Below are 19292 nucleotides of genomic sequence, written 5' to 3' on the forward strand. Positions count from 1 at the left end.
ACCAGGCTGATCCCATTACGGGTCACGTCAGAACGACCTTTCATCCGACCAATCAGAGCGTCGCTTACCAGATCATGAAAGTGACAGTCGGAATGTGTTTTCTAATCATGCAACCTCGAAAACGTCAACACGGGGTATTCCGAACGACAGTTACGACCCGTACGACTGATTCTGTCAATATTCTCTCGCTTCAGTGGGATAAACATTTGAACGGAGGTGGCGTTGAACAGTATGTGGGCAGCACATACAATCTCAACCATATATTAGACATTCCGGAATCATTTGTTCAGTTTTCCAAATATTAATCGAGAACTGTGTCAACATTTTTTTCAAGCGCAGTCTGAAATGGAAGTCGCCAGGTTGAAACGAGTGGCGTAAAGCTCGAGAACGCTGCTTTCCAATTGGCTGATGTCGACTTCTTGTTAGTCATTTCAATGGTCTGTCAAAGTTCGCGAAAGGTCGTTCTGACGTGAACCGTAATGGGATGTACTCAGATCTTTGTTTAGCGTCAGCGAGAACTCAGATATGATTTTAATGAGATTGATCATAACTACAAACTTTGTTTAACAATGGAGCAGGCTGAGCTCCGGGAAGTGAAAAAACAACAACACTGGAGGAACTGGCGGATACGTTGGGGGCGGAGAAGAAGGCGGAGAAGGACCAGAGGAAGAAGCTGTTGGAATAGCTGAAATCAGCTGCTCTGCATGAGTTGTCTGCCCTCCAACGCCACACTGCTTCTCTGACCTGCCAGACTGCCGACAAGAGTCTCCCAACCGTATTGAATTGAAACAGAGCCTTCAGATCTAGATGTTCGTAACAAGACGTGAAGTTATACATACTCATGGAGAAATTAAAACTCTTAACGCAATTGTCTTCTCTCATGTGTTCTAAATATAAGTGATACTATTTGCTGAATGTATACGCTATCAGACTCTTTACCAATTCTACATATCATTATGTCCTATCTATCACGTTTTACAGAAATAGTTTTGGGATGCTGCAGGTTATTACAACACACAGGCCCAGATTTTGGAACAAGCTGCCGTCAGAAATCAGAGAATCAGAAAATTTTACCAAAATTTTAGAATACGTTAAATACTCTTTTCGAGCACTAGCGTTTAAATAGATCTGTCATACCTAAACGGAAAATGGAAAGCGCCCTTTACAAATTCATTATTTGATTTCATTTGAAAAAAAGTCTCTTGCTTTTTCAGTTTCTGGAATAAAACTAAATGTCATCGCAAACTGACAATGAAATAGGAATTTTGATTAAATGCGTCTCAAGACAATAAGCGATGAAAGACAAACGTATTTTCATAGACATAAAGAGAACGGTTCGTGATTCCTGATTTTCCGCTATTGGCTAAAAATAAATTGAAAAATGTAACTGTAGAATTGATCGACGTTGTAACATCACACATGTGTATGCATGAAATGTATGACATGGCACACACGTGAAGGACAAACATGGATGAAGGAACCTGGCACACGTGAAGGACATACATTCTTGAGTGAGTGAGTGAGTTGGGTTTAACGCCGCTTTTAACATTATTCCAGTTATATTACGGCGGGTCAGCTTAATGTGGGAGGAAAGCCCGAAGTGATTCAGGTCTGAAACGTTTACCACTTCGGTGAAACCCACGAGCACGGGTATGGTACTGACAAACCTAGAAACATAATCGGGGCGAACCGGGATTCGAACCAACAATCATAGGTTTCTGGCGTACCCAAGGGACGGACGCAACTCTGCACAGCGAATCGCGCCTTAGATGACTGGGCCAGCCGTGCCCCACCCCCACCCTTCATCCTTGAAGGAACCTGGCACACGCGTGAAGGAAACACATGTTTGAAGGAACACACGTGAAGGATGTATATGCATGCATGCGGTAACGTGATATACGCTGAAGGGTGGTGGCTTACACGTGCCTATATATGTGGAAGCATGACACGCGCAGAATATAGCTAGCTACCTAGACCTATCAAATACTTACTTTATGGAAAGGTTAACTTCCAAATACATTCACATTTGATGTTATTTGATGTCAATCACGATGACATGAAACGGAGGAAGGTGTATGCTCCAAAAACTGTCAATTTGGTTTGGGATTGAAATATGCCGTTTGTAGAATTCTGACTTTAAAAAACCTACCATCTGGCTTGGCGAAATGGATACCAAGTTAATTAAATGTTTGCAAGCGTTCCATATAGACACGCAAGCTATCTATCAAATAGCTTTTCCGAAATATCTCAAATTCAATTCGAGACTTGTGTGTGGATGTGAGTGCTGTTGAGACAGACACGTATCTCAGTGGATACTGTATTTCAGTAATACATATATATCATTACTTGTTTCATATAAATGTATAAATGACAACACAAGGTGTGAGTTGGGCACAGTCTAATACCACTACAAACTACACATATTAAACTAAGTAAAATTGAAGTGAGCTTCCGTAATAACATCATATGCTGGTAAAACTGCCGGTAAAACTGCGTCTTCAGTACAAAAGAATATACTCCTTGACCAAACCAAGTACTAAGACACAGCGTGCTCGCGGGCGCCAACCAAAATCACATGACTTTTTATGTATGGGTAAAAACCACGATCTGGTGGTGAGGTGAAAAGGGGTTTAACGTCGCGTCCAAGATTATTGCAACGAGCATGCACGTGTGTGTGGCTGCTTGTACTAGTCCGGACTGATGCCGATTTATAGTGCTAGCACACTGAGATACCATGCCGTAGTTTAACATGAATACCTCACTCAGACACACTGACTCCGAACCGACCAGTCCTTGTTTTATACCCATAATGCCGAGCGCCTGACAGGGTAACAAACAAGTAGAATCTTTTAAAGTCTTATGACGCGGCCAGGGGTCGAACCCCAAACCTTCCGTTCTCCGGGCGTACGCTCTACCACTAGACCACGGAGGCGGTCACGACCTGCAGGTACATAGGCATGGATAGTCGGATATGTCCGTTAAAAGTGCTTCAGTGCAGACCAGCCTTCATCATGTTATATTCACGTGGATGCTTGCGTGAGAGTTAGCGGACACATCTAAACAAGTTTCGGCGTGTAGGAAATTGATTCCGTTTTGGGAATGACATTTGTCTTTTTCAAATGTATTAACATTATTATTTTTTCTTTACATTAAAGGTGCGGGTCAGATTACCCAGTTTAATTCCTAAGTGGGATATATATTACTTTTCCCTGTCGTTTTCAAATATCTTCTAAAATAATTGATGAGCGTGCAGATATAAGACACTCCGAACCTGCACGAAACAGGTTACGTGGAAATAATGCATCTCGTATAATATTTCTCCCTGATGCTTAAGTGTGTAAGGTCACAGATGGCTCGATGTGTATCACATGCCCGTTCACGTTGGGGAGTCCAAACCTAGTATATTATTAGTGGCAGGGGTCCGTCAAAAAAGGCGATCTTAGCCGCCAGAATGTTATGATAGAGGGTTTGTGGACGTCTTAGCACTAGGCTTTGAGAAGCTGGTCAAAGGATCGCGACTCACAGAGCGATCTTTGCGCTAGTCATATTCACTGCAGAGTGTGTGGGTTTGGTGTCATGCCGCGTTGAAGTATTTCAGGTTTTTCACGGCGTGTCAGCTTAATGTGGGAGGAAAGCCCGAAGTGATGCAGGTCTTAAACGTTTACCACCTTGGTGAAACCCACGAGCACGGATATGGTACAGACAAACCTAGAAACATAAACGGGGCTAATCAAGGATTCGAACCCATGATCCTAGGTTTATTATGTTTTCCTTAACACATACAGATAAATGTCTCCACCGCAAAGTGAGTGAATGAGTGAGTATGATTTTACGCCGCTTTTAGCTATATCACGGCGGGGGACACCAGAAATGGGCTTCACACATTGTACTATAAATAAGTAACTGGTCATACTGTACGATGTAAGGCTACCTATTTACAACGCAACGTTTGTATTAATTTTTCATTTGGAAAAGACTTAAAGCAGTATACATATTAAATTTTAATCATTAAATGCTCCGTGTAAGTTCAAATAACCTTACACAGGGCAATGTGAATACGTGCAGTTCATTACTTTAAGTGTATTTAAACAGGATATTGAAATGCTCTTCGTGGTTGATGTGCAACAAGTGATATACATTTATTAAACAGATTATGGTCGACATGGTGACAAATCCGGCTGTATGAACAACAATAACATCAATGATCATGAGGCAACAAAATAATAACCGTAAATAGCATTCACATAATTAGAACAGTGCGTCTTACATCCAGTGGATCCTCCGGTCTGTGCCGTGCCTCCTCCGGTCTGTGACGTGCCTCCAGTGCGTCCTCCGGCCTGTGTCGAGCCTCCAGTGCGTCCTCCGGCCTGTGCCGTGCCTCCAGTGTGTCCTCCGGCCTGTGCCTTGCCTCCAGTGCGTCCTCCGGCCTGTGCCGTGCCTCCAGTGCGTCCTCCGGTCTGTGCCGTGCCTCCAGTGCGTCCTCCGGCCTGTGCCTTGCCTTCAGTGCATCCTCCGGTCTGTGCCGTGCCTTCAGGGCGTCCTCCGATCTGAACCTTAGCTCCATGACGTCCTCCGGTCTGAACTTTGTCTCAATGGCGACCTCCGGTCTGAACCTTGTGTCAAGGGCGTCCTCCTATCTGAGCCTGGCATCCATGGCGTCCTTCGATATGAAACTTGCCTCCCTTGCCTCCTCCGACCCGGCCTAGCCTCCATGGCATTTTGCGATCTCAGCCTTGCCTCCAGGGCGTCCTCCGATCATAGTCTGTCCTCCGACCTGCGCCTGGCCTCCATGGCATTCTGCGATCTCAGCCTTGCTTCCAGGGCGTCCTCCGATCATAGCCTGTCCTCCGACCTGCGCCTGGCCTCCATGGCATTCTGCGATCTCAGCCTTGCCTCCAGGGCGTCCTCCGATCATAGCCTGTCCTCCGACCTGCGCCTGGCCACCATGGCATTCTGCGATCTCAGCCTTGCCCCCAGGGCGTCCTCCGATCATAGCCTGTCCTCCGACCTGCGCCTGGCCTCCACGGCGTCCACCGTCCTGTGGGATGAGGGGGCATTGGGTAAGGGATGCTGAAAAGGACAATGTTGTCTGACCGTACCTGGTCGCTAGCCGCCGTTTGAGACGCTGTCTGGTCTACTTTAAAATAAGTGGTGTGTCCCAATGCCTCTCTGCCAGAAGCAACCACATTGCATGGGGTACTTTACCCCATCTTCTCTATAAAAATCCAGTTTCCACCTTGCCAAACTAGGCTGGAATTATGGAGTTATATTTTGGCTGGTATAACGATAGTATAACGCTGGTATAACGCTGGTCTATGCATAGACCAATCAAACTCTCGTAACGAAATCGACATCCGGTTCGTACAGATTTCGCTCGATTGCAGGATTTGCAAAACATGTGTAGCGCCAACACAAAGTTAACGTATATTTTCCAAATCTTTTCATGTTTTAAATGAATGTGCTAACGTCATTTCATGCACATCGCGAAGTAAGACCCGTTTTATCACAATATAGCTTTTCAATATAATCGGTCAGATCGTTTTCACTGGGCGCCGCATTTTATTTGAAGCAATTGCAAATGATATGAGAGGTTGATCCGATTTGTCAATAGGAGGGACATAAAGGGTACATAACTCGCAATAGCCACTGGTTGCGCTACGATCGAGTCTAGAAATTCCAGGTCTTGTTCAGCAAGATCGGAAAATGGACTTTTACAGTCACTTAACTCCCTTGCCTCGAGAAGATGACGTTACCCTAATCTACACAAACACTGTTCAGTAAGGTCTCAGTTGTCTAACTGATTCACTCATATAAGTTAGAAAGGGAAACAACTGTGAGTGACTGTTGTTTATCAGATATAACACAGCATATAGATGCATATGTCTGAGGTCAGCAATCACAGCGTCCTGTAAATAATTGAATCTGGACTAGGCAAACCGGTGATTCAAAGCATTAGCACCTATCCAAGCCATCGGACACAATGACACACGCAGCATAAGTATCCGATCCTATTTACTCGCCTCTTAGGTCCAGGGCTCCGTTCCTCAAAGCGATCTTAGCGCTCAGGTGATCGTAAGTGCCATACTTTAAAAAAGCTAAGCGCTAAGATGGCTTTGAGGAACGGGGTCCAGGTGTTAGGGTGTTGTACTTATTCGGGGGGGAATGAACCATGGTTGTGAACTGGAAGATGACAAAGGGTGATCTTTGACCAGGATAACCGTGGTTGAATATTGAGTTTGGCTGTTTGTACAAGTCTGGAACTATTCCCACCTGAGATAATCTGTAGAAGACTGTTAACTCCCCTGCCCCGAGAAGATGGTTTCATCGTGCTAGCACACGGAGATCCCACGCCACTCAAGATACAGTGTACTGACTCCGAGCCAGCCAGTCCTTGCTTTCTTCCCTTGACTCACGCCAGAGAGGTTGTCAGAGTTAATGATCTGATTTATTGAGATTGGTCCATGTTCTATGAGTTTGTTTGTTGCAGTCACCAATATTCCAGCCATATCAAGATGGGCTGTAAGCTTAAATAATCAAGTCTTGGCCATATAAACCAGTGATTGATAATATGAGCAAAACCTCTTCCATGTAGTGGCCTCTTACAACATACCATCTCTGGGGTAGTTCTATTAGGTATGCCACAGAGGGTTGCATCTGAGTGCATGTTGTTGATAGAGACAAAATAGGAGAATAAAATTGAGTTAACGTTAACAATACTTGCTGACAAACAGAATAGAACAGAAGTCCTGTTATGTCTTAAATTCAACCATTTTATTTCACCGATATAATAAAAGACAGAAGGAGGCAGCATATGTAGTATCACCAGGATCACAAATGAGCAAGTTAATAAATACATAAATACATATTGGACATTGAAAGTTGTTTGTGCAGTGGCACTTGGTGAGCCCAGACCCTCATGACTATTTCTATAAATATCCATTTGCAGGGGTTTATTTAACTGCTGGCTCATGGCTAGTTAAAATTACAAAGGGCTTGCTGTAATATAAAGTAGATGGCCTGTCTGGCGAGTCAAAATTTCCCCCCTTCTCTGTGAATGTTTAAATTTGTTTAATTTGATCATCTCTGTAGAATGACAACAGACCGCCAGTTTGTAATATTGTGTACAACAACATCTTTATTTGCTCATAAAATACAATGAGGCAAATGGAAGCCAAGATTAATGACGGAGTGATGGAAAAAACGTTTTAAGGGTGAGGATCTCTAAAATTGTCAGAGCCCTGCTAAGTGGCTACTCAACCACGCGTTCGGCCACCTCCACCATTTAGTTTGGAGATTGGCCTGTAACATTTAACAGGAGCAAGCCCTGCTTGCTACATACAAATTTGTTGTTAAATCTACCCCTGCATATGCACTTGAATTTCAAACAAGGTAACTTTATTAACCTTGGAATTTATTAATCCTGACGATTGCAATGTGAACACCACCATCTGGATAAACAGGGTTTCACTCTAAACAAAAACAACATAAAACTTAGTTACACAGCCAATGTTTCCAAACATTTTTTATAGAAGTAATTAGGATTTTCATCTTAATTTTTCAACATTGGTACGGATGACTGATTTCAGCCAAAATACTGAATATGGTTGGTTTTATACACCTAAAAAACAAACAAGACATGCTGGATGACTCTCTGGTAGCCATTTTGATGACAGATTTTTCAATGATCAGATCCATATTCTTTAAGGGGGAAGTAAAACCCATTTCTCAGCTCTGTCCATTAACACTCACAGTGACCTGCTGCTCATGCATCTGGGATCTGTAGTAGGAATTGAAAATCCACATTTCAAAGAGGCTACCCTGACCGACTAACCAAATCAACAACTAAAGCAGGAAAATAAGCTTCCTTTTGTATTTTAGTCCATGTGAGACTCGAGCAAGTCTAGAATTCAAAATACAGACAGACAAAGATATGATAAATGTAAATGAGATGAGATCAACACAACGCCACACTGGGTAAAACGGAAAATAATGATAAATATATTATTACTATAAAGTATGTAATACATTGAGACTCGGTAAACAATATGATTACCAGTGTATTGCACAAACACAACCCATTTTATCAATATTGCACAAACAGTTGGATTACATTTGAAAAATAACATGTAACATTCACAAATTGAAACACAAGGCAAGGATAGAAACACAAGATACTGACAAACACAACATTATAATCCTGGTGTTGGACATGTTGGAAGGACAAAAAAATCACCCCCAAAATCATCAGATATTGGTCTGAGCTCCCCTGCTCTTCTAAACATGGCAAGGCATACATTATAGAGGTTCTCCATCTTGTACAACAAATAGATTTTACGTGTGTGTGTAGCCTTGAAGAATTGAAATACATATTGGATCACTAAACAGTGAAAGGTTGACACATCCAATGCTGATAATTGCATTACTGATCTAGGTAGATAAGGTAGTCAACAGTCAGTATTGATGGATTGAGTACACTATTGCTACTTATCAGAGATGCCAACCTTAGAATGGTGTAGTTAATAAAATTCTTATCAAATGCCATCAGCTGATCAGAATTAGTAATTTTACTAAAAAATTAGTAGTTACATTTACCACTTGTTTTTGGCTATCATCGAGGCCACCCTGAACTTATGTAAATTGCATGAACAAATACATTTGTATCTGTGAATCAGCTCAAGAAAAGGAAAATTGCAAGTGTATTATTCCATGAATTTTGGTCCTATCCTCATGTTTTTTTTTACGCACATGATTTTTAATTATTAATGCCACTTCGAATGTTGACAAGAAACATTTCCCTTCTGAATGATGACTATGCACACACGCACAGCCTGTCCAGGATGGGTAATCAGGTTTTTGTTGAATCCAGTAAGCATGTTTAGGAAAAGACATCACGCTTGCACTGGTTTCAATTCATCCAATTGTAGTTCATCCAGGTAATTCACTAGTGATTTATTTTATGCTAAAAAATTATTTTGATTATTATACTTTAATTTGTATAATTTCTTTTGAGCGACTGTTATGGCAAAATTCAATGTCCTTTTTCATAGCAATTTCCCCAAAATTGTAAGGATTGGCATCTCTGCAGGGCACATTATTGGAAAGAGAAACACGGCTAACTCCTTGAGATTGGGAGCTTCAGTTCACTGCAAGCACAATACACATATTTGGCAATGTGTCAATGAGGCTTCTTCTAGGACCACCATATGACATCTTTAAATATACGAGGGCTGGCTAAAAAGTTCTAAGCCTAACTGTGAAAGACCTGTACCAAGTCGATGGTTTTCATTTATTTCTCCATATAGTCCCCTTCCAGGTTTACAAACTTTTGCCAGCGATGCCGCAAGGCCTAGTTGCCGGTCAAGAGGAAATTTTCTCCAGCCACCCTAGAAAGTAATTCACAGCGGAAATGATGTCATCATTACTAGGAAAATGGCGACCGGCTAGTTCCTTTTTCATTTTGGGAAACAGGTGGAAGTCTGATGGGGCTAAATCGGGTGAATAAGGGGGATGGTCAATGAGTTCGAAGCCACAATCCAGGATCGCTGACATGGCAGCCACCGATTTGTGAACAGGAGCATTGTCTTGGTGGAACAGGACTCCTTTAGTCAGCATTCTCCGTCGCTTAGCTTTGATAGCTTCATGCAACTATCTCAGTTGGTCAGCATAATATCTTCCATTTTTAGTCTGGCCTTTTTCAAGATAGTCAATCAGCAGAATACCCTTGGAATCCCAAAAGACTGAAGCCACCACCTTTCCAGCAGAAAGGAACTGACTTGGCTTTTTGGGGGACCGGTGATTCCGGATGCTTCCATTGTTTAGACAGAATTTTGGTTTCTGGTTGAAAGTGATCCATGGTTACAAATCGGGATCTGCTTCAAAAAGGCATAAATTGTCACGGGACGTCAGGAATCTGCAGTTCTTATGTCTATGATTCAATAAATGATTGTACTTTGTTGGTGGCAAAAGTTTGTTTCAATCCGATTGAGATATCCCACTTAGGCTTAAAACTTTTCAGCCAGCCCTGGTTTATACAGATAGTAATGCCAGCTTACAAGGTTTCTCTTTCAATATTACCTAACTGCACAGCAAAATAGAAAATCAAATAAAAGTGGCTGACATACTGATAAACATATATGTAGTACTGTTATACTCACAACCTTGAAAAATAAATACGACATGATCATGATGTGATTAAGTTAGTACCAGACACATTCAATTGTCTTGGACACTGACAATACTTGTATAATGAAATGCATTTTTCACAGTTTATCATGCTGAATACATAATAATGTGGTAATAATATAGCGCTTTGAGCATGCTTTAGTGTGGATTATAAATATGCTGATTATTATTATTAATTAATCAATACACATCTGATCAGGCTTGTGCTAAAGAAATTGAAAATAATAGCAGACACAATCACCATTAAGAAATACTTGAATGATAGGCAAATTTGACAGCATGGTCAGTCAAGTAAATTTTCAAACTTTGGTCAAACATAATTGTTTAAAAATAGTATTTATGACAACAAAATTATTTGTTACAACAGTATCTATGAATTTCTTTCTGTTTACCATGTTTACAGTGCATGTTTACATTTTTCAGCAAGACTGCAGTATTAAGCTTTTTATTGCAGTTATTGTCAATATGCATTTTTATCTTTCCACTTCAATTTTTAAAGTAGTTAAGAATTCAAGGTGGGCTTTTGCTGGTAAGTGAACAAAATCTTGAATGTTCTCAAAAAGTCTTGGCCATGTCTAGAACCGTCATCACAACAGTGTGATACATGTATCACCTCTGTTCATACATAGCGTATCACGTCTGTATCATTCCTTCCGAATCTTATTCTTAGTCCACATGACCATGGTCTTTGAGTGTTGTTCTTCGTGCAAGAACTATGGCAGCGATGACTGTTGTAACAGTGAACAGGAAGGCAAAGATGTAGAATGACTCTTCATCAAAGATGTCTGTGAAGTGGGGAATATACACAGACAGTTTCTTCACTATTGACACATGGTTGACTACTTTAGGAGGACCTTGAGCCATCTTTCACCAGGTGAATCAGCAACTGAAACGTAGCCTGGAAAGATATTCATACATAACAATTAACATAAATATGTAACAGATTATGTCAGATATTAGATGTGCAATGTCTTTAAATTATGCAAGCTGATATCAACATGCTAAGTGAACCTAACAGTAAAATCTTAATACTTATAGTACAAATGATTAGGGATGTCATGATACAGGTGTCACGCCATATGATACACATCTCGATACAGAAGCCACAATACAATACATATCCCGATACTGCATATACGACATATTGTGTGGAAAACTCAGTCATTAGATTGAGAAAAGAATCCATAGACTCGCTCATAAAGGCAAAGGAGGACAACTGACTAACACCCAACAACATGACAATAAGTCAAGTCAACTATTCTGTATGACAAAATAATAAGAAACAAACAAGGTCAGCTTCTTGTTTAATTTTTTGTTAAACTTGGTAGAATTTCATGCTATTAAAGGACATATGTAAAACAAAGACAAGTTATGCTTTGTCTACAACATGGGCTGTGGTATGTTTTGGGTATGAAATTTGAGCTCAAAGTGACATGTTTACTCCACCACAGATGAAGGTGGTGGCCTTTTAACACTAATCATGCTAATATAGTAATAACAGTTTGTATTGTTGTGTATATGACCATCACGCCTGTTGATGGTAGATTACTTAGATTAGTGCAGTAATGTACCATTATAGGTACAAACATGACCTTGAAGGGCATTAAGAAAGATCCATGTGACATATTATTGGAGTATGATATTGATAATTCAAACAGCAAACAAATTCAATATATAATTTACAACAAATAATGTGATATTTCCAGGCTGTTGTATTGACTTGCGACATTGCCCCAAATTACGTTTATATGCTTCAAACTCATGCCTGTTTTAAAAGCAATGTTTTCTCTCTTTGGAAAACAGTTTCCCAGAAAAATATGTGTCGGCTCAAAGTATGCATGAATCATGTGTCTTTTGAATACCAAGGTGAAACTGAGGGGAGAAAAACAGCACTAACTCTATCAATTCAATCGACAATCAATCGCTAGGCCTGAAACTAGATTATGTTTCCCGAGTGCCAAAACATGTTCCGATAGTTGAATGATATACTCCGAATTTGTTACCTAATTCGATTCTTATCATGATCCGATCGCGGCTATCATAATCGGACGCTGGTGTAGACACAAGTCAGTCATGTCATGAAGTGTAGACCTACTACTAGGCCTAGGCCTAATGGCGAAAGCGAATACTTCACTGGAAGAAGTAAAGCCAAAGGTTTGAACACGAAACAAAAGTGAACACGATAACTTGGAGAATAAATATGATGAAAAATCTCATGGATAATCTTACCAATAACAGAGATACAATGTTTTCATTCAGATGAATCTCTTAGATCTAGTCTGCACCCAACCTTCTGCTGATGAAGGTGTTTGCAAAAGCTGAATTATTTTGTAGATAGATTCGAGTGAAAGACTAAAATATATTATTTATTTGGAATTGAATGCGGAACATTAAAATGCATGCGAGAAGATGGGGTTTGCTGTTATTATGTGAGTACAAATGATACATCAATCAAGGTATAAATTAAAAAGAATAACATGTTTGTTTTTCACTTGTAGGATTCGTCTTTTGTATTTGCCGTTATTGAACTAAGCTCCACACAGCATCTGTCCCCAAAATATCAATGGCAGTGCCCTGCTGAGGAGTTTGAAGCCGGCACATTGCGATTTATGTCGCAAATGCATATTGAGCGCTAGAAGCACAGAAGCGCTGCACCCATATATGATCATATACGGTGTTTCAGTATTAGTTTCGTGTAAAAGGAGATGTTCAGTGCCAACTACTGTTACAACTACTGTACATTTAATAACTTTTGTCCCAATCTTTTTCATTCAATACATTAACATTGTATATAGATCTAGGCTTATATAGTTAAATACATTAATTGACACTTAATAACGTTTTTTTACCTTTATTTATATTAAAAAAAGGTTGTCTTTTCATGCCTTTAAAAAGTATTATCCTTCAGGATGTGTTATTTATCTGTACGTAATCTATGTTGTCTCAAAACAAATATATTAATTAAACATGGCAGTCAGGCTGAGAGTTGCTTACAAGCTACACATGCTGGTCAAACGAGGCGACTAAAATGGATTGGGTGGTCAGGCTTGGTGACTTTGTTGATTGTGTGTCATTGTACCTCAATGTTAATAGAGGATTATTTACACTACAGAACCATGAGTAGTGTTTTGTTCTGTTTCCTGTTCTGTGTTCCAGATCCAGATCATTTGTGATGTCGAATAAAGACATCTCAAAACATAATAATTCTACTCATTTATAAATGTACATAATCCTGTAAATTCTTGCTCATAATATCAATGACAGGTTTGTCTGGTCCACACTATTATTTAAAGGTTGTCATGACGTAGATAGAATATTGCTGAGTGCAGCAAACGAACAAACAGAGCAAACAATATTTTATGTATGCCCCCTGATCAAAATGTGGTCAGCCCTCCATATCTTGTTTGTGTGTTTCTCTTCTCCATCCTCAACCAGCAACAGAGCGGGTGGGCAAAATAGGTTAAAAAGAAAACGTTTTATTATACTGTTTCTTACTGACTGTGTAACTTTTCTAATGACATTTTAAAGTTTAAGAGACTTGGTACCAGTCTTTAAATTAATTTATGACGTAAATCGAATTGCTGGAAGCAATTTTTTAATAAACATAGCTTGAAGAGCTGTTTTTTTTATGAGTGTGCAATGGGAGTAATATATTTCTTCATCACATCGGGGCATTATTTTCCCTGGATGGGAAAAATTAATACGAAAACGTTTTATTATTTCACTTTGGAATGAGAATTCCGGGAAAACTCAGAAACAGATATGGACAGCCTTACAAGATATTATTTGGTTTTCCCAGATGTAAATGATGTTTACTGAAAACTGTCAAGATGATTCATATGATTAGTGAGTGAGATGGGTTTAACGCCACTTTGAACCATACGATTAGTGTCAATTAATGTAATCAGTATCAATCACAGATATTGTTTACTATTTACCTTATATACTGAGAACAAAAGTTCCTGTGGCGTTGAATAAGATTTAATGCAAAGTCATGTTTTTGTACCAAATCTGAAACAATTTCGGTTTGCAACATAAAAAAGACTCTTGTAAGTGTTCAAATGGTTTAATTTGCCATACTGACTTCAGAAAATGCGTTTTTTTCATAAAAAACAACAACCCATGAACATGCCAAAATGTCTATTTACAAATCAATAGCGTGTGTGTCCACCTCTGGTTGCGCTGCAAGCAGCACATTTTCGTCTCATGGAATGGACCAGGCGTCGCACAAAGTCCTGTGGGATATCTGTCCATATCTGCTGGAGCATGTTTCGAAGTTCCTGGAGTATCTGTGGAACACGTGGATGACGTCGAAGTCGCCGATCCATCTCATCCCACATGTGCTCGATTGTTGAGAGATCAGGGGAGTGAGCCGGCCTGGGGATGACATTCATGTTGTTTTGTAGAAGAGAATCCTGAACAAGTCGAGCAATATGAGGCCGGGCGTTGTCATGTTGAAAGGTAATACATGAAAGGTAATTGTCTTGCAACATCACGTTGACTCGATCCTGCTTCAAGTTTACCAATGGCTCGCAGACGCTCATTTTCGGACAGGCGTGTCATTTCGTAATGTTGAATAATTGCGTAATTTTGTTGTTATTCTGAGTGGTTGTTGTCAGCACGATGCTAAACAATGCACATGGAATCCCGTTAACGCACGTTTGTTTACCCATTTTTGGGTAGTGAAATGTGTGGGGCTTGCATAAAAGTCAGCTTTTGCATGGAATCCATGCTTTTCTGTAGCAGTTGCGTTTTTTGTGACTTGATTCCATACATTTACTACAATATTGAAAATCAAACTTTACTTGTTTGAAATATACACAAAAATATTGGTGTCACAGGAGCTTTTGTTGTTGAGTATATTTCACACTGCCAGTATGTCACATCACTTGCAAACATAGCAGATGCAGTGATGCAGGTCAAGTTTCTTCCATCACAAAGAGGGGCACAGGTGGCCCAGTCGTCTACTGCACCAAAATTCACTATGCAAAGTTGTGTCCCTCAGGTGTGACAGAAGCCTATGATCATGGGTTTGAATCCCATATTTTGTCCTGATAATGTTTGTATGCACCATACTCGTGCTCTTGGGTTTTACCAAAGGGGTTCATCAATCCCAATTGCTTGGATCGATGCTCATGATATCAATCACTGGATTGTCTGGTCCAGATTCGATTATTTACAGACCGCCGTCACATAGCTGGAATATTGCTTAGTGCGGCGTTAAACAACAAAACCACCAACGACCAAAGGGGTATATGTCTGAGACTGCATCACATTTGGCTTGCCTCACATATGAAGCTGAACATGCCACGGTATAACTGAAATATTGTTAAAATCATGTAAAAATACTGTGTACCAAACTCACTCTAACACACAGATGGTCCAATACTTTGTCCACACTCAACATGGGGCCTGTGTAGAGAACAGTAAGAGAGGATAACCGGCCAACTCACTCACACTCACACAGAAGACCATGAAGACAAAAGGTTATGGATAGCACCTTCATGAAAGTCCCGGCCTCCATCTTTATTCAGAATGTATTGGTTAGCCTTGGTACAAATCCGCTAGATTTGGAGTATGACTCAGTCAGCCAGCCAATCATTGATGGGTATGAGCTGGCAGATATTCTCAGCATATAATAATGAATTTAACAGGCATGAATGATATGCATATATCATTTATTTCCAAATTAAACAATGTAAACAATATTCCAGTCTCATTAAAATCAGACCTTAGTGCTCGCTACCGCTCTGTGAGAAAAATAATCGAGCTGCCCAGATAACAATTGTCACAACGTTATGTATACGTCATTTTCATGTTGTTACAACGTTGTAGTTACGTTTTGGTTGCATATTTTTACGTTTTGGGAACGTATTTTACGTTGAAACTATGTTATAATATTACGTCAGCCAAAGTTGTCTGAAGGTTGAAATACGTTGTGATAACGTTATTTCATGTACATATGACATTAGTGTGTGGACTCTCAATGGCGTTGTGACAACATAGTAAAACCACGCATCATACTTATGTCCCTACGAACATATGCCCCAACTTCAGAATGGGGAACACGCCTCCGTGGTCTAAAGGATATGGAAGTCCAATGGAGAGTTTAGAGGATATTCCCCTATACTTAAAACACATCCCTACTTTTACACTTTGACAAAACATTGTCTCGAGTAGACAGGTTCCCGCGCGTTCCTGCGACAGAAAGAAGATTAAGGGCAGCGACTCCAAACGGAGGATCCGGGATTCAGTCAACATCGCGAACTGATATTTTTAATGCATTGTACACGGCACTTCATTGTTTCGTAGTATTATATCAATTGCTTGCAAGTTGTAAATACATGCTGATGGGGATTAATAGAAATATAGAGCCCTGAACAAGGATATATATGTTTACTAGTGGTGAAACGATACATCAAGGTCACAAATATCACAATATATACAAATCGCATGGAAAGCAGGTTCAAAAGGTAAATCCAGTTGTAGACACATGTTTGTAGTTTGTATTGTTACAGGTAACCTGCTGTAACACAACATTATATACATATTATCTTTTAGAAGGATTAAGCAAATATTTGAAAATATTTAATGTTCATTTCACACCATATCCTCATGTGGTGTAGAGGTCCTCAAATTACACGATGGGGGCTCACTTGTCAAATAAAAATAATAGTTCCGTCAATTCCAAATATAAATTAATTGAAATTTGGGTTCAGTATAAAATATATTTGACAAACAACTCTCCATTCCTGAAAAACTAGAATGTGTTTTTACTTCAAAGCATAATATTATGTCTCCCCGCTCCTTGTTTGTGGATACATTAGTTAAGGTTGTTAGTGTAAATTTGCTGACAAATCTAAAAATCAAAAATAGCAAATTATAGACTGGAAAGATAATGGTTTCATGCAGATAAAATACCACCAATACCTGCTGAAATATAAGTTTGCAATAAAGAATGCATCCAAATAGCTTAGAACAGTTACAAAACATGTCATTAGACAATTGCTTCCGCTTTCTGTATTTCAATATGACTATGTCCCTTGTGAACATAAACAACAGTTTTTCAATCAAAATAAAAAGTTTTTTCCAAAATGATATGAATTAATATATTCAAATATTTAATAACATTATACATACTGATGAATTATAGTACCCACAGATATACTCATTCCATGAAACATATAGACATATAACAACAACATCTTCACTAGATATAACAACACATATTATTCAACAACAAACTCAGGCACTTTAAATGTCTCTAAATGTATTAACAAGAACAAAAAGCAGAAAAATTTGTTCATAGTGACAAAACTGGGATAAATATATTCTTTTTGAGTCACGCTTCATAATACAACAAAAAATATCAAATAAAAATCTTGAATATATACCCACAAGTTGGGTTAACATATTTGTATAAATCTTGATACATTATACATGTATACACAAAGTAAGAGACTTACATCACTGGTTGAATGTAACATACACTTTACATTTGCACCTCGCTACTATTGTAACCAGCCTGGCCATGTGGATAATGATTGATTTATCCATGTGTGCATTGGGAACAGTAGCATCGTGAGCAACAGGATTTCAAATATCATAAAGATTGTCAGTTTTTAATACCTCTTTCAAATGGACTGTTCTGCTTAGTTGGACTACTAAGTGGACTACTCTGCCTGTTATGAACCTTCTCCTTGACATCACATTTGAGTAATCCCATTTCATATAGACTATATTAATATTGCCATAAGTAATGATTTAGGGTGAAGAAACATTCAAGTATCTGTGACAACCACAGTATCCAGTTGGACAAAAACATAGCCCTCCCCACAACCTCAAAGACTACAAATCCAGAAAACTCTTAAGATGCAATCCACATAAAAAGACTCATCAACCGTGATCAAGGCAATTATATATCCCATTAGTCGCCTCTTACGACAAGCGTAGTCGCCTTTTATAGCAAGCATGGGTCGCTGAAGACCTATTCTACCCCAGATCTTCACAGGTCGTAATATATATGAATTGAAGCTTGTGAATTGTATACTTGTGTTCCGAAGATACTAAAGTTTTAAAATATAATGAAAAGTCAAAATGTGATCTTTCACCCATAAGGTCCCTTATCTCATGGTTGGTCACATATCTTATTCTTAAGTTGGTTGGTTGCTTTGTTGTTTACCGCAGCACTCAGCAATATTCCAGCTATATGACGGTGATCTGTAAATATCGAGTCTGGACCAGACAATCCAATCAACAAAATGGAACTGTTACATTAAGAAAAAGGTAAAGCCTAATGCTTGTATGCCTAGTCAGTTTCTGACATTCATTCACTTGTATCAAACTACAATCTGCAGAACAATTAATAAAATCAACATCACAAACTCTTGGAACATGTCCGTATCTTTGAGTGAGTCTCAACTAGTTTTTGGTTGTTTGTTGCTTAACGCCGAACTCAGCAATATTCCAGCTATGTGAAGGTGGTCTGTAAATAATCAAGTCTGGAACAGACAGTTCAGTAATTGATATCATGAGCATCGATCCACGCAATCAACCAAGTCAGTGAGCCTGACCACCCGATCACGTTTGTCGCCTTTTACGACAAGCAGAGTCGCCTTTTACAGCAAGCATGGGTTGCTGAAGACCTATTCCACCCCGGAATCTTCACGGGTCCTTATTCTTAAGTGGATTGAGTTATTCTGAATGGATTCAAGGCACTATCCCAGTTCAAAGTTTAGCGAGGTATGTAAATGGAAATGGTTAGCTGAACTTGGATATCCACAGGTGCCAGGATGCTGGAGATATTTCTATCTACATGTGTTGTTTATTTAGTTTGTTGCTGTTTAAACCACACTCATCAATATTAAGGCATATAACAGCGGTTTGGACCAGACAATGCAGTGATTGACATCATGAGCATCGATCTACGGGACTGGGATCGACTCAGCCAAATCAGCGAGTCGATCCCACCCCTTTTGCAACAAGCTTGGGTATATATGGGTACTTTTCATCAAGTCTGAGAAATCTATCAAGACAGACATGGCACCAGCAAATGTCAAGATTAACATATCTGTTCCACTCATCTAGTATTGCTATTTTGTCACTGCCTG

Source organism: Haliotis cracherodii, unplaced genomic scaffold (assembly GCF_022045235.1).
Source record: "Haliotis cracherodii isolate W230 unplaced genomic scaffold, xgHalCrac1.p SCAF_11, whole genome shotgun sequence".
Classification (NCBI taxonomy): domain Eukaryota; kingdom Metazoa; phylum Mollusca; class Gastropoda; order Lepetellida; family Haliotidae; genus Haliotis; species Haliotis cracherodii.